The following is a 12,451-nucleotide window of genomic DNA, read 5'->3' on the forward strand; positions in this document are numbered from 1 at the left end:
TAATTTTATTACACACTTACTCATTTCCCAATTCCAAACCACCCCCTTCAGCAGTGGTGCAGTCAATAAAACAGCTGCACTTAAATCTTATCCTTGCAATGTATGTTGTTTGCAAAGCAGCAGCAGCTAGTATTGGCTAGGCCTGTGCTGGACAGTTACAGCCATTATACAGAATCCCACACATGTGGGAAAAGCATGTCTGGAGTCAGTGTATGCATGTACCATTTAATTGGAAAAATACTCCCACTGGTCAAGACAAGGCTTGTTACAATTCCAGATAGTGTGGATCATAAACAAAAAAGGTTGAAAACCCTTGCACACAGTTCTGGGGAGATTTAATGGGAGGTGCTTAAACACAGGTGACAACTATTGAAGACCAGATTAGGTGAGGCTATGCGAATCTACAACATTCCCAAAACTACCTACTCAAAAGCTGCATTTAAGGGGAAGCTCTATTAGTACACGACAGAAAGGGAGAGAGGATGTGTTGACAGGCTTAGTGGGAGAAGGCTGGTATGGAAATGGGAGCATAAACACCAGCATACAGCTAGCTATTGGTCCAGGTGACCAGTTTGATGTGAAACAATACTAGCAAAACCAATGCGAGTACATGACTAAACGCTACCCAGTTTCAGTCTGTAAACATTGTCCAAGGGAGACGGCACAAAATCTTGGTAAAATTAGTATTTTATTTGCTATTTCACTGTTACAAGGAGTTCTCACACCAACAAATCTGGAGTAAAATGGGTCCCAATCTGTGGCAACTGGCTTCCTTGCATCTAGGAAACAAAGGGAAATGCATTCAGACAGATGATTATAACAATCAAAGACTAGAAACTTTTCAGTCACAGCATTTAGAAAATCAATCTCGATACACCCCAACTCTCTTGCTCCCTACAGGAAACTCCAGCTGACTCAAAATTGTAAAACAATTGTGCTTGCACTGGGGCTGTTGGCACAGAATCAGACATGTCCTTTCATCACCTGTCAGTGAGAGAGTTCAAGAATAGATTTCATCATTTCCATGCACACCCAAGCACAGCACATCTCAAGCTGAAACTAGGATTGTTAACTCCAGGTAAGATACACAGCATGTGCTGCAATGAGCACATTTTAAATTAACAAACCCCCTGTACTTTCTACTGCAATAGATTCTAGTCCTATTAAATGAATGCATTTGGGCTTTTCAAGGAAAGGATTTACATTTATACAACACTTTCCATGACAGTTTACAGAAACCAAGGTCAACAGCAGGATTAAAAAAACAAGGCCTCAGTTTTAACATCTCCTCTGAAGCAGTTCAATGTTACACTTGTGTAAGGTCAGCCTGGATTATGTGCTCAAGTCTCTGCAGTGGGTCTTAAACTCAACTTCCACAAGGCAGGAGTGCTACCCACTGAGTAGTAATGTACTTTTACAGCTCCTTCCAATTACCTTTTCGGTCACCCCCAAAGTAGGCCCTATAGATGAACCCAGCTATAAAGTTGTGAACTCAGTCCTTGCATCCTCCAGTTGGTGCAGCTCCCTGTAAATGCAGAGACCACATGGTTACCAACAAGCCCACAATCACAAGGCAGCAGGTACAGAGAGCAGTGAAACCTCAGATTAAATGGAACGGTTTGAGAGTAGAATCAGTGGGGTTCATATGGCAGAATCATTTTCATCACAGGTTTCGTACAAAGTTTGGTTGAAGCCTTTGCATACACATGCATTGCTGCTCAAACAGCAATTCAGGCAGGACCAGCAAGTGATTCCAAACCATAAATCCCAGACCAAGCTCAGGAATCACTAGCCTCTTCCAAGAGGTTAAATTATGGGATCTAATGCTGACAGGCTAGCTGAACATACTCCTTGATCATAGAAATTAGCACAGGAGGCCATTTCAGCCTATTATTTCCACGCTGGCCAAGATATCCAGCCCAATCCCACTTCTCAGCTCTTGGTCCATAGCCCACTTTTAAATGTGGTGAGGGTTTCTGCCTCTACCACCCTCAGGCAGTGAGTTCCAGACCCCACCACATGGTGAGGAAATTTACCCTCAAAATCCTCGTTACTTTAAATCTATGCCCCCTGGTTGTTGACCCTCTAAGGGAAATAGGTCCTTCCTATCCACTATCTAGACCCCTCAATTTTACACACATCTCCCCTCAACCTCCTCTGTTCCAAAGAAAACAAACCCAGCCTAGCCAATCTTTCCTCAGCTAAAATTCTCCAGTCCAGACAACATCCTCATAAATCATCTCTGTACCCTCTAGTGCAATCACATCGTTCCTGTAATGTGGTGACCAGAACTGCATAGAAACATAGAATATAGGTGCAGGAGTAGACCATTTGGCCCCTTCAAGCCTGCACCACCATTCAATATCATGGCTAATCACACAACTTCAGTACCCCATTCCTGCATGCAGTACTCCAGCTGTGGCCAGACAAACACACTGCAAGAGTCAACATCCCATTACACTGGTACCTTTAATCAGTGCTTTTGCACACAAGCTAACAAACACTGCAACTGACAAGCACCTTGCTCCCCTGCCAGTCTGCTGTTGATTAAAAGGAGACACTACAACACAACACATGTCCTCAGACAAAAACCCACCTCCACTGGTGCTGCCAATGATCCCACATCTGGTGATCCTGAAATAGAAAGGCACGGTCAGGTCATTGCTGGCAACCCTGCTCTGGATCAAGTGATCCTCATCTGCCCAAGTCAGTTAGAGCTAATATCAGACAGTCTTCAGCGACAACTCAGGTCTCAAGTTCTCATCACACAGGCACTCATGATAAATATAGAACAGAGCAGATACTTACTGTGCAACAGTCAAAGCACCTGGGAGAGAGAAAAAGAAATCTGATTTAGACAGGCTCAGAGAGGCAATTCAAAACAAATGGTCAAACTTCTGTCAGTCATTCATTTCTCCTCATGTTTCAGAGACCTAATTCACACATCACACAGAAGTTAATACTGCAGGAGGTGGTAGGGTACAACACAGCAGACAGCACCAAACTCTACACACCTGCACAAGACAGGTCCACAGCCCAGCTTCACACCTGGAATCAGAAACCAACACCCTGCCCAACTTCACATCTGGAATTAGCAGGAATCTGTAAAACAAAAGAACTCACTCAGCAGGAAACACTGCCATGAGTCTCGGCATTTGTGTAATGAGGGAAATGTCAGATAGGAGCGAAAGACAATGCTCAATTCTTCATCAGTGATCTGTTGAACTATGTGCTCATCATACAATCCTCCGTTAGACAGGAACCCTGCGCCAATACAGCTCCATGTGGTGGCCCAAGAGAAACAGCCCAGCTTCCAGCCTGCAGGTACAGTGCAACACTAGAGCGTGAGTGCACAGCTGAAGTTCGAGTGCGTGCAAGTTACCTACAGAACACACCCAACCTCAGTAAAACAGCCAGTACTCCTCCACAACACTTCAAGATACACAGGTGTTTTCCACACTCTGACCTGAATCAGTCTTAGTCAAACCCACTGCTGATGAGGTGTGTAACTGCACAACTGCCAAGACTTGGAGGCCCCACAGGAGTGAGCATTGCAACAGGGTTCAGATTCTGCAGCCAATCCCATCCACTCACCTCCCATCAGCTCAGCCCTCAGTACAATCCAAGCACCTGAAAAATAAAAGCCACCACCATTAGACACTGCAACAAAGGCAATTGGTATATATATATATCTACCTCACTTACGATATAGACAGGTTAAGTGATTGGGCAAAAATCTGGCAGATGGAGTATAATGTGGGAAAATGAGGTTATCCACTTTGGCAGAAAAAATTGGAAGCAAATTATAATTTAAATGGAGAAAAATTACAAAGTGCTGCAGTACAGAGACCTGGGGGTCCTTGTGCATGAAACAAAGTTAGTATGCAGGTACAGCAAGTAATCAGGAAGACAAATGGAATGTTGGCCTTTATTGAAAGGGGGATAGAGTATAAAAGCAGAGAAGTCCTGCTACAACTGTACAGGGTATCAGTGAGGCCACACCTGGAGTACTGCATAGTTTTGGTCTCTGTATTTAAGGGTATACTTGCATTGGAGGCAGTTCAGAAAAGGTTGATTCTAGAGATGAGGGGGTTGACTTATGAGGATAGGTTGAGCCTCTACTCATTGGAGTTATGAGAGGTGATCTTATTGAAACATATCAGGAGAGGGCTTAACATGGTGGATGCAGAGGATATTTCCACTCAAGGAAACTAAAAGTAGGGGACATAGTTTTAAATGGCCAGCCCCTTACTCAGACTGAGATGAGGAGGAATTACTTCTCAGAGGGCTGTGAATCTGCAGAATTCTCTGCCTCAGATCTGTGGAGGCTGGGTCATTGAATATTTAAGGCGGAGATACAGATTTGAGTGATAAGGGAGTAAAGGGTTATGGGGAGTGGGCAGGGAAGGGGAACAGAGTCAAAGATCAGATCAGCCATGATCTTAATAGCAGAGCAGGCTCAAGGGGCCAAATCTATCTCTTATGTAGTAGGGGAGCCAGCAGAGGCACAATGGACCCTCTGTCTCCCAGACACTGCTATTGAGCAGTTGGACAGAAAACCAGGAGTATGGAATGTTGGCCTGAAGTCACAAATAGGTGGAAGTTATGGTTCAGTCATTACAATCCCCCCCCCTCAGATTCCCATTGTACCTTTTATAGCATTAACAGTAAAAATGAATGCCTAACTCCACTTTGCTCTACCTTTTGAGCTAAATCTAATCCAGTTTAACAGCAAGATTCACATTCAGGACCAACAGGCTCCAGTGACATGCAGTGGAACAGTATTAACCACCCCACTACAAGAATTCTCAGCTCTGCATCACCTCCTCCACCCCACCAAATGAACTTAATTCCTTGTGTTGCCATAGCCCAGGAAGATGCAATCATGCTCACCTGAACAGACACTGGTGTCTGTGAATCCATTCACAACTGTACAAGACTTTCCCACAGCCTTAGTTCACATCTGGAATCAGCAGGAGTCTGTAAATCAGGAGAACTAACTCAGAGCAGGAAACACTGCCGTGTATCTCATTATTTGAGTCGAGGAAATTGTCAGATAGGAGCGAAAGACTTGATGCTGAATTCTTCATCAGTGATCTGCTGAACTATGTGCTCATCATACAATCCTCCATTAGACAGAAACCCTGCACCAATACAGCTCCATGTGGTGGCCCAAGAGAAACAGCCCAGCTTCCAGCCTGCAGTTACAGTGCAACACTAGAGTATATGGGTGTGCAGCTGGAGTCAGTGCATGCAAGTTACCTACAGAGTACCTCAGTATGAACCTTTACACAGCAAGTCACCGTGACCTGGAATGTACTGCCTGAAAGGGTGGTGGAAGCATTAAGCAGTAACTTTTCAAAGTGTAATTGGAGAAACACTTAAAGGAAAAATTTGCATGGCTATGGGACTAATTGGATAACTTCTTCAAAGTGCTGGCAGACAATGGGCCAAAATTCCTCCTTTGTGCTTATGCTACAATTCTAACAGCAGCCAGTAGAGGCCTCACCATATTAGCACTATAAATATCACTGCTCTCAAGCTTCAGTATCAATCCTGCTGTTGATGGAGATGAGGTGTGTAACTGCACAGCTGCTAAGACCACACAGGAGTGAGCATTGCAACAGGGTTCACTGACTCAACCCCCCACAGCCAATCCCATCCACTCACCTTCCATTTGCCCCGCTCTCAGACAACCCAAGCACCTGGAAAATAAAACCACCATTAGCCATCAATAAATTTGTTGCTCTTGTTGCATTTGGAGATAACCTCAGGACACAGGGTGGTAACTAAAGCCAGAACAGGGATAAAGGGATGCCAGCATTGTTCACTACTGGAAACTCAGATTATCACCCCAAGTATCAGTGACTCAGACTGAGGAAGAGTGGTTTATATCAGCGCAGTGGCAAGATGCAAGGACATTTATTTTTGGATATGACGACAATGTTGGCCCTCATCAGATTGAGCAGAACGGGGTGGAAGTTATGTTGTACTGGTTCAGTAATTACAAAGTCTCTTTCACTCTTTCTCAGAGAGATTCCCATTGTATTTGTATCAGCATCATCAACAGTACAAATGAACTCCACGCTACATCTGCAAGCGGATTCGAAATCCAAATTCACAACAGGACACATAACCAACTCAGATTAGCACGCTCAAAATCATTGTTGTGCAATTATTCTCACCTGGAACAGCAGGTACTTTACTTGCAGCGTCCATCCACACCTGCACAACAGAGACCCATGTTAATGACCTGTTGGTCAGACTGGACACATCCTCAGTCACACCTCAACTTTATATGCCTCAGAAACCTTGTATGGTGGTTGGTGTATTCGTCATCCAGAATGTCGAGAGTAGCAAATAAGCATCATCACAGTGGCACACAGTCAGGGGGAGATGGGGTTTGTAAAGAGTTTTGTCACAGCCAAGTAGACAGGAGGGAAACCGCCCCCACAGACCCATCCCTTTACACCTCCTCTATCCAACCAAGGGGGAAGCTGCAGATTAGGGTCACCCACCCGATGGGATACAAATCCAGCAACACAATTCAGATCAGAACACAACTGTGCCCAATCGTAGCCAACCTGTACCACACCCCCCCCCTTTTCACAGGTTTATTTGCTGGGTGATCACAAGCCTGGAGGTTTAAATGGGCTGCCTTTAGCAGTGTTGCTCAATCAGAACAGGATCTGTTTGGTTCTGCTGTATCTCTACAGATCCTTCGAGAGCAGATTGAAACCTCCGCGACACTCAAGGCCCCAAGGTACAGACTATGCTGCCCACGAGACTTGGGACACTCCAGCTTTAAAATACTGCACCCTTAAATCTCATCAGTTCCCCCACAGGACTCCAGTTAAAGGGCAAGCAAGCGACATGGCAGCAGCAGTTACCTGTTCAGGCAGGAGATGGGGAGCAGCCAGGCAGGATGGAACCTGGAACGAGAGAGCACAGCATCACTCACACGCCCCTCACAATGTAGGCACTCACCAACCGAGAATTGCAAGCCTCATAACAATAAAAGTTCTCAGAAACACTTCTGACCACTACTCATTAATCATTGGCTTCGCAGCAACATCAAGAAAACATACTAAATATACAAATCAGGGTCCTAACCACCACCCCCCCCCAGACCAGGTGCCAGCCAAGAGGTTGGTAAACATTTCTCTTCCCCTCCTCTCCCACACAGCCATGAACTCATTGAATGGCAGTGCAGGGTAGAAGGGCCGAATGGCCTACTCCTGGACCTATTTTCTATGTTTCTAAAAGCTTGGCCCACCCTGCTGTAAACCACAGCACCTGCAAGGCATACTTACCCGTTCAGACTAGGATAATGGAGGATAGGCCCATCAGAGTTAATGCACCGCATGAACCCCCCCCCCCCTCCATGGCTAACCATGTTCATTGGCAGCACTCACTCCTCTGGTGGAGGGGACTGTTGCTAAAACCCCATTCCAGGGGCTGGCACACATGATCGGACACAGAGGGAGCACAGCATTCTACAGAAGAGTTCAAGACATCTGGTCCTGTTGGGACATCAAATGGCTCTTCAACAACAAGTAGGAGCCATCCGGCCCCTCAAGCCTGCTCCGCACGAGATGGAAGTGTTGGTCTGTTAAGTGAGTCCTCACTGGCAACATGAATGGTTTACAAGCCTAATCAGTCTTTCTGCACACAATGGTTCTGAACCTAGACAAGTTGTCTATACATTCAATGCAGACAGGGACCCATGCCATTAGTGGCAGTATAGACTAATTCAGTCTACAGGTAAGCTGGAAAAGTTAGGATGGTTTATCAGTGTCACATTCCAACATGGTTCCTACACAGGCCAAGTCATCTGGTGCAGATCATTGTACCAACCCCATTCCAGGTTATTGTCTCATGATCAGCTCTGTACCAGCACTTAGAACCCCCAAACATGGGAGCACAGGCACTGGCTCAGCCAGACCAACAGAAATTAGACCATTCCCACTCTGGTTGGGGCCAGTCATGAAAGTGAGCAACCATTTAGTGAATCAAATTGATTATTCACCATCTCACCCCTCCCCAGTTTGACCACCTCCAGCTCTACACATGTAATGCTGGCCTCAAGTTGAGCCTTGGACAATTGTGGGCACATTTCAGCAAGATGCATAGGCACTGGAAAGGGTACAGGAAGTTTACCAGGGATGAGGGAATATTGGAAAAAGTTAAGACATTTCTCCCTGGAACACAGATCAAATGGCAGGTTTTGATTTGAGTAAATATTCCTCTAGTGTGGGTCAATAATAAGGTCATAGGATTCAAAATCATTGGTAAAAGAACTAGAGGGGAGATAAGAATCTCTCTCTTTCTCCTCTCCCCCCCCCCCCCACCCCCGAGTCACAATCTGGAACACAGGTGATGGAAGCAGATTCCATAATTAATTTAATAAAGGGAGCTAGACAAGTACTTGGAGAAACTTATAGGTTCACATACAAAGAGGGAGATGTGGGACTAACCAGGACTGCTCTTTCAAAGAGCCAGCACAGGCATAAATAACAGGTTGAATGGCCTCTGCCTGTTTCAATGGCTCTATCCCCAATTTTCATAGTTCCACAACCCAGCCCAATTCAACTGATTAGCATCACCCAACCAACTGCTGGGACAAGGTTACACCAAACATCTAATCTCTGCACCCCCGTGCCATTATAGAAATAGAATATAGGTGCAGGAGTGGGCCATTCAAGCCTGTACCACCATTCAATATCATGGCTGATCATGCGACTTCTGTACCTCATTGCTGCCTTCTCTCCATACCCCCGACCCCCTTTAGCTGCAATGTTCCCTTCATGTTCATGGGCTGGTTCACAAATTTCAGACACATGTAAATTAGCAGCGTTGCTAAAACACAAGTATCAAGACATATGGACAGAATATAGTTCAGAGCAGCCACGATCTCATTGAATGGCAGATCAGTCTATATGGGCTAAACAGCCTACTCCTGTCCCCATGTCTCAGATGTATATAAACATAACAGATTCAAACTACAGGTGACTTGCTGCCCACAAAAACAAAAATAGACACCTCAGCATTAAAATATCACATCCTTAAATCTCAGTTCCCCACAGGATGCCTGTTGTAAAGGGCAAGTGAGTGACTAGGCAGCAGCATAGTTAGCTGTTCAGGCAGGAGATGGGGCACAGCAAGAAAGGATGGAACCTGGAACAAGAGCACAGCATCACTCACTCCTCACAATGTGGGAACACTCCAACAGTTACAAGGCTGAGTGGAAACAACTTAGACACTTCTGACCACTAATCACTGGCTTCACACAGTAACTTGATCATAGAAAATCATGACACAGGAGGCCATTGGGCCAACATGTCTGCCAGTCAAAAAAAATCACCCAGCCTAATCCCATCTTCCAACATTAGTGCTTTTAAAATGATACGAGGGTTTCTGCCTCTGCCACCCTTTCAGGTAGTGCGTTCCAGACCCCCACCCCCTCTGGTGAAGAAATTGTCCCTCAAATCCTTCTACCAACTACTATAAATCTATGGCCCTGGTTATTGACCCCTGTTAAGGGAAATAGGTGCATCCTATCTTCCCTCAAACTCATCTATTTCAAAGAGAACCAACCCAGCCTATCCAATCATTCCTCATCTAAAATTTTCCACTGCTGACAACGCAAGTCAATCTTATCTGCACCCTTTAATGTAATCACATCTTGCCTGTAATGTGGTGACCAGAACTACACGCAGTACTGTAGCTGAACTAGGGTTTTACACAGTTCAAGCATAACCTCTCTGCTCCTGTATTCTACACCACAGCTACTTTCAGGGACCTGTGGACATAACACTCCAAGGTCCCCATGTTAGTCAACACCTACCATTCGATGTATTGTTTTGCCTTGTTAGCCAATCCCAAATTCATTACCTCACTTCTCCAGATTACACAAAAAATAGTAGATAATTTTGCCCCTCAAGCCTGTTCTGCCATTCAATATCATGGCTGATCTGATCCTGGCCTCAAATCCACTTCCCTGCCCAATTCCCATAACCAGATTTAATTCCATTTGCCACTATTCTGTCCCCCTGACTAGTTCGTTGATATATTCCTCCAGTCTACAGCTTTCTTCATCAACCACCACACAGCCGATCTTAGCACCATCTGCAAACCTCTTCTCCATACCCCCAACATTGAAGTCTAACTCGATGAATATTACAAAAAGTAAGGGATCCAGTACTGAACCCTGCAGAATCGCACTGGATACAGCCTTCCAGTTACAAAACACCCATCAACCATTATCCTTTGCTTTCTACCCTGATACAATTTTGGATCCAAATTGCCACTTTGACCTGGGCTTTTACTTTCAGGACCAGTCTGCCATGTGGGACCTTATCAAAAGTTTTGCTAAAATCCATATACATCAACCCTTCGGGTTACCTCAAAAAATTCAATTAAGTTAGTCAGACACGACCGTCCCTTAACAAATCTATGCTGACTGTCCATTAATCAGTGTGTTTCTAAATTAACATTTATACCGTCTCAGAAACTTGGCCAATAATTTCCCCCTCACAGATCTCTCCTTTTACCTCAGGCACGCCAGCTGCATCCTCCAGGGCGCAGTGCCGCACCGCCCGTGGCCGGACCTGCAAAAAGAGAGAAAGAGTTACCGAGAGCCGGCATCAACAGCCCGGCCCGGGCTTCGGCCCACACGCCTGGCTCCGCGTTCTCAGCATGTTGGATCCTCATCACAGCGTCTCGGATGTCCCTACCAACATGGGTTCATCACAGCGCGGGCCGAGGCCTATATTTTCGGGACACGCGCGCGCGCGCGCGCGCGCGCGCGCGCACACACACACACACACACACACACTTACAACATGTTTCCCGGCCCACTGAGACCGCGCGGTTGCCGCCGCCGCCCTTTATAGCCAGCCCACGCACTGACTCATGGGATTCTGCAGCTCCGCCCACAACGCCCCCAACGGGTCAGTAACGCTTATTGGCCGTAACCGCCGTCAGTCATAGCGTTACGTCGAGCTGTCAGTCCCATTGGTCAGCAGGTGGTGCAGGGGGGCGGAACATTAATTCCCGCAGGCGGTTTGACGGAGCGTGTCATGACGTAATTGAATAGCTCGTGTGCTCCTCGATCACGTGGTCGAGTGGCCAATTTTCTTTGGGGCTTCCCGAGCTGAGAGGCAGGGGCGATGCCCGTAGGTCGGAGAAGCCGCAGTTCCCATCCCCCTTAATGACCCCCAGCGAGCCCAGCAACCCTCCTCCTCCTCCTCTCAGTGATTCTCCCCCAGCCACCCCTCAGTGATCCCTACGCCCTCCTCAGTGATTCCCCCCACACCCCCCTCAATGATTCCCCTCACTGATCCCCCAGCCCCCCTCCCTCAGTGACCCCAGCCCTCCCTCAGTGACCCTAGCCCCCCCCTCAGTGATTCCCCCCAGCCCCCCCTCAATGATTCCCCGCACCCCCCTCAGTGATCCCCCAGCCCCCCTTCTTCAGTGATTTTTCAGCTCTTCCTCAGTGATCCCCCAGCCCCATTCCTAGACCCCAGTCCCCCTCCGTGAACCCCCGCCCCCACTCCGCGACCCCCAGCCCCAGCTTCTCTCCATAATGTCAGCCCCGGCCTCTTTGTGATGCCAGCCCCAGCTCTAAAACGTGGGTTTCGATTTTTTGCTTTGTCTGGACTGCGGAAAACGAACTTTGCCCCCTCTGACAGTTTCCGATGTTCTGACCCGTAGAACAGACAACATAAAAGCCAATGGATTTGTGAAACAAAACTTCTTTTACTTAAAGACATTAATACAAGTAAGTTCGCACAGAACTGTAGCATATACTTCAGCATACAGTAATATTCTCTTCTACTTAAAATCAACAAGAAATACAAATAAGTTCACAACTGTAGCATATAATACCCCTGATTATACTTCAGTATACAGTAATAGCTCCTTATTTTCCGATCAAGTGATAATAAACAAACATCAGCGAGTGATCGGTTCATTGATGACTTTTAACAGGCAACTGACGCAGTTGCCCCCTCTCTTGACTGCACTGGTGTGTGTCTTTTCGCAGCACGGTTCATACCCAAAAACTTGGTAACTTGCCCACTTTATTACATATCAAATTAGACTGGCAGTTTTTCTGTTTTAAAAAGTCAGTTATGTTATGTGTTCTGTTTTACTTCAGTATCCTCAAAACTATCATCATAGGCGGTCCCTCGAAACGAGGATGACTTGCTTCCACGCCAAAAAAAAGGATGAGTTCACAGGTGTTTCAATGAAAGACCCGAACTACATCCTGAAAGGTGGAAGATGCTTGTGCGTGCACACCAGCCACCACACGGGCTTGACAGAGCTAGGTCTTGGTCCAGTGACAAGGATTAACCAAGACAACTGGAGACCTGTTCTGCTGCACAGACCTAGTGCGCACACATATCGCAGTGTGGGCTGGCCCGTGCTGCCCCTGGGCCCCGAACTC

The 12,451-nt window shown here is 46.5% G+C and overlaps 1 long non-coding RNA gene and 4 other non-coding genes across 5 annotated transcripts; all 5 read right to left on the bottom strand.

The window, feature by feature from the left end:
- Positions 1-669: 669 nt before the first annotated feature.
- On the bottom strand, positions 670-10,871 carry LOC139268784 (uncharacterized). Its single transcript, XR_011594108.1, has 12 exons — positions 10,842-10,871; positions 10,554-10,610; positions 6,891-6,932; positions 6,186-6,225; positions 5,671-5,705; positions 4,894-4,980; positions 3,595-3,630; positions 3,015-3,102; positions 2,809-2,827; positions 2,597-2,634; positions 1,435-1,525; positions 670-779 (listed from the first exon to the last, which is right to left on the bottom strand). It is a non-coding gene; the product is annotated as an uncharacterized lncRNA (long non-coding RNA).
- Positions 1,597-1,672, bottom strand: LOC139270099 (small nucleolar RNA SNORD47). Its single transcript, XR_011594446.1, has one exon. It is a non-coding gene; the product is annotated as a small nucleolar RNA SNORD47 (small nucleolar RNA).
- On the bottom strand, positions 3,167-3,249 carry LOC139270101 (small nucleolar RNA snR60/Z15/Z230/Z193/J17). The gene has a single exon (XR_011594448.1). It is a non-coding gene; the product is annotated as a small nucleolar RNA snR60/Z15/Z230/Z193/J17 (small nucleolar RNA).
- Positions 5,045-5,129, bottom strand: LOC139270100 (small nucleolar RNA snR60/Z15/Z230/Z193/J17). Its single transcript, XR_011594447.1, has one exon. It is a non-coding gene; the product is annotated as a small nucleolar RNA snR60/Z15/Z230/Z193/J17 (small nucleolar RNA).
- LOC139270096 (small nucleolar RNA SNORD79) lies at positions 5,991-6,072 on the bottom strand. Its single transcript, XR_011594443.1, has one exon. It is a non-coding gene; the product is annotated as a small nucleolar RNA SNORD79 (small nucleolar RNA).
- Positions 10,872-12,451: the final 1,580 nt, after the last annotated feature.

This window comes from Pristiophorus japonicus, chromosome 8 (assembly GCF_044704955.1).
Source record: "Pristiophorus japonicus isolate sPriJap1 chromosome 8, sPriJap1.hap1, whole genome shotgun sequence".
Classification (NCBI taxonomy): domain Eukaryota; kingdom Metazoa; phylum Chordata; class Chondrichthyes; family Pristiophoridae; genus Pristiophorus; species Pristiophorus japonicus.